The 4129-nt window shown below is 41.1% G+C and overlaps 1 non-coding gene across 1 annotated transcript; it reads right to left on the bottom strand.

The window, feature by feature from the left end:
• Nucleotides 1–1466: 1466 nt before the first annotated feature.
• Nucleotides 1467–1574, bottom strand: LOC130971946 (small nucleolar RNA R71). Its single transcript, XR_009083150.1, has one exon. It is a non-coding gene; the product is annotated as a small nucleolar RNA R71 (small nucleolar RNA).
• Between the last annotated feature and the right edge of the window lie 2555 nt (nt 1575–4129).

The following is a 4129-nucleotide window of genomic DNA, read 5'->3' as shown; positions in this document are numbered from 1 at the left end:
CATTGTTTATTTAATCTTGGTTCTATTTTCAAGTCAATAGTACAGGGAACTGAAGATTCAGAACATGCAGCAGAGGAATTACATAGAAAAAGCTGGGCGTTTAAAACGCCCAGTGAAGAAGGACAGACTGGCGTTTAAACACCAGCCAGGGTGCCTGGTTGGGCGTTTAACGCCCAAAAAGGTAGTGCATTGGGCGTTAAACGCCAGAATGTGCACCATTTTGGGCGTTTAACGCCAGGATGACACAAGAGGGGGGATTTTGTTTTCAAATCAATTTTTTTTCAAGTTTTCAAAGTTTTTCAAAATCAAATCTTTTTCAAATCATATCTTTTCAATCAAATCTTTTTCAAATCAATTTCTTTCCTTTTTCAAAGATACTTGCTAACAATTAATGATTTGATTCAACATTTCAAGTATGTTACCTTTTCTGTTGAGGAAGGTTTAATGTTTGAATCATATCTTTTCTTGTTAGGCAAGTCATTAATTTTTAAAATCAAATCTTTTTAAAATTGTTTTCAAATCATATCATTTCAATCATATCTTTTTAAAAGCATAACTTTTCAATCAAATCTTCTTAATCACATCTTTTTCAAAATAATTTTCAATCATATCTTTTTAAATTCTAATTTCAAAATCTTTTTCAAAAATTACTTGATTTCTTTCCCACTCCTGGTTTTCGAAAATCAATTAAAGTTTTTCAAAATGTTTTCAAAATCTTTCACTTAATTTTCGAAAATTTCTTCCTCTCTTCTCACATCCTTCTATTATGGAGTACCACTCCTTCTCAATGCACAATTCGAACTCTATCTGATTAAGTTCGAATTCTTCTACCTCTTCCTTCTAATTTTCTTCTTCTCTGACACCTCAAGGAATCTCTATACTGTGACATAGAGGATTCCACATTTTCTTGTTCTCTTCTCTTTCATATGAGCAGGAACAAAGACAAAGGCATTCTTGTTGAAGCTGACCCTGAACCTGAATGGACCTTGAAGTGAAAGCTAAGAGAAGCTAAGGCACAACTCTCTGTAGAGGACCTAACAGAAATCTTCAAAGAAGAAGACATGGCAGCCGAAAACAACAACAATGCAAACAATGCAAGGAAGGTGTTGGGTGACTTTACTGCACCTACTCCCGACTTCTATGGGAGAAGCATCTCTATCCCTGCCATTGGAGCAAACAACTTTGAGCTTAAGCCTCAATTAGTTTCTCTAATGCAACAGAATTGCAAGTTCCATGGACTTCCATTGGAAGATCCTCATCAGTTCTTAGCTGAATTCTTGCAAATCTGTGACACTATCAAGACTAATGGGGTTGACCCTGAGGTCTACAGACTTATGCTATTCCCTTTTGCTGTAAGAGACAGAGCTAGGACATGGTTGGACTCACAACCTAAAGAAAGCCTGGACTCATGGGAAAAGCTAGTCAATGCCTTCTTGGCAAAGTTCTTTCCACCTCAAAAATTGAGTAAGCTTATAGTGGAAGTCCAAACCTTCAGACAGAAGGATGGAGAATCCCTCTATGAAGCTTGGGAAAGATACAAACAATTGATTAGAAAATGTCCTTCTGACATGCTTTCTGAATGGAGCATCATAGGTATTTTCTATGATGGTCTCTCTGAACTATCCAAGATGTCTTTGGATAGCTCTGCTGGAGGATCTCTTCATCTGAAGAAGACGCCTACAGAAGCTCAAGAACTAATTGAAATGGTTGCAAATAACCAATTCATGTACACTTCTGAAAGGAATCCTGTGAACAATGGGACAAATCAGAAGAAAGGAGTTCTTGAGATTGATACTCTGAATGCCATTCTGGCTCAGAACAAGATATTGACTCAACAAGTCAATTTGATTTCTCAAAGTCTGTCTGGAATGCAAAATGCACCAGGTAGTACTAAGGATGCTTCATCTGAAGAAGAAGCTTATGATCCTGAGAACCCTTCAATGGAAGAGGTGAATTACATGGGAGAACCCTATGGAAACACCTATAATTCTTCATGGAGAAATCATCCAAATTTATCATGGAAGAATCAAAAGAGACCTCAACAAGGTTTCAACAACAATAATGGTGGAAGAAACAGGTTTAGCAATGGCAAGCCTTTTCCATCATCTTCTCAGCAACAGATAGAGAGTTCTAAGCAGAACACCTCTGACTTAGCAACCATGGTCTCTGATCTAATCAAAACCACTCAAAGTTTCATGACTGAAACAAGATCCTCCATTAGAAACTTGGAGGCACAAGTGGGTCAGCTGAGCAAGAAAGTTACTGAACTCCCTCCTAGTACTCTTCCAAGCAATACAGAAGAAAATCCAAAAGGAGAGTGCAAGGCCATCAATATGGCCGAATGTGGAGAGGAGGAAGAGGCAGTGAACGCCACTGAGGAAGACCTCAATGGACGTCCACTGGCCTCCACTGAGTTCCCCAATAAGGAACCATGGGAATCTGAGGCTCAAAATGAGACCATAGAGATTCCATTGGACTTACTTCTGCCTTTCATGAGCTCTGATGAGTATTCCTCCTCTGAAGAGGATGAGTATGTCACTGAAGAGCAAGTTGCTAAATACCTTGGAGCAATCATGAAGCTAAATGACAAGTTATTTGGAAATGAGACTTGGGAGGATGAACCCCCTTTGCTCACCAAAGAATTGGATGACTTGTCTAGGCAAAAATTACCTCAAAAGAGGCAGGACCCTGGGAAGTTCCCCATACCTTGTACCATAGGCACCGTGACCTTCAAGAAGGCTCTGTGTGACTTAGGGTCAAGTGTAAACCTCATGCATCTCTCTATAATGGAGAAGCTAGGGATCTTTGAGGTGCAAGCTGCAAGAATCTCACTAGAGATGGCAGACAGTTCAAGAAAACAAGCTTATGGACTTGTAGAGGATGTTCTGGTGAAAATTGAAGACCATTACATCCCTACTGATTTCATAGTCCTAGAGACTAGGAAATGCATGGATGAATCCATCATCCTTGGCAGACCCTTCCTAGCCACAGCTAAGGCTGTGATTGATGTTGATGGAGGTGAACTGATCATTCAAGTGAATGAAGAATCCTTTGTGTTTAAGGCTCAAGGATATCCCTCTGTCACCATGGAGAGGAAGCATGAAGAGCTTCTCTCAAATCAGAGTCAAACAGAGCCCCCACAGTCAAACTCTAAGTTTGGTGTTGGGAGGCCACAACCAAACTCTAAGTTTGGTGTTGAACCCCCACATTCAAACTCTAAGTTTGGTGTTGGGAGGTTCCAACATTGCTCTGAGCATTTGTGAGGCTCCATGAGAGCCCTCTGTCAAGCTACTGACATTAAAGAAGCGCTTGTTGGGAGGCAACCCAATGTCATATTTTATCTATTTTCCTTTGTTATTTTATGTTTTCTGTAGGTTGATGATCATGAGAAGTCACAAAATCAATTGAAAAAGCAAAAACAGAATGAAAAACAGGAAGAAAAACAGCACACCCTGGAGGAAGAACCTACTGGCGTTTAAACGCCAGTAAGGCTAGCAGATGGGCGTTTAACGCCCAGTCTGGCACCATTCTGGGCGTTTAACGCCAGAAAGGGGCACCAGACTGGCGTTAAACGCCAGGAAAGGGCAAGAACCTGGTGTTAAACGCCAGAAATGGGCACCAGCCCGGCGTTTAACGCCAGAATTAGCTCAAAACGCATTTTTGCATGCCATTTGGTGCAGGGATGATTTTTCCATGACACCTCAGGATCTGTGGACCCCACAGGATCCCCACCAACCCCACCACCCTCTTTCTTCTTCACCCATTCACCAATCACCTCAATACCTCTTCCCTAAAAACCCTTCACCTATCAAATCCCATCTTCTCTCCACCACTCACATCCATCCTTCATAAAACCCCACCTACCTTACCATTCCAATTCAAACCACTTTCCCTCCCAAACCCACCCATAATGGCCGAACCCTACCCCTCCCTTCACCCCTATATAAACCCATCTTCACTCCTTCATTTTCACACACCCTAAACACTACTTCTTCCCCCTTTTTGGCCAAACCACGCAACCTCCTCCATCTCCTCCATTTTCTTCTTCTTCTCCTCTATTCTTTCTTCTTTTGCTCGAGGACGAGCAAACCTTTTAAGTTTGGTGTGGTAAAAGCGTTGCTTTTCGTTT

The sequence above is a fragment of the Arachis stenosperma genome, chromosome 3 (assembly GCF_014773155.1).
Source record: "Arachis stenosperma cultivar V10309 chromosome 3, arast.V10309.gnm1.PFL2, whole genome shotgun sequence".
In the NCBI taxonomy this organism is placed as follows: domain Eukaryota; kingdom Viridiplantae; phylum Streptophyta; class Magnoliopsida; order Fabales; family Fabaceae; genus Arachis; species Arachis stenosperma.
The sequence above is the reverse complement of the archived record's forward strand: the minus strand, read 5'-3'. Positions and strand labels throughout refer to the sequence as shown.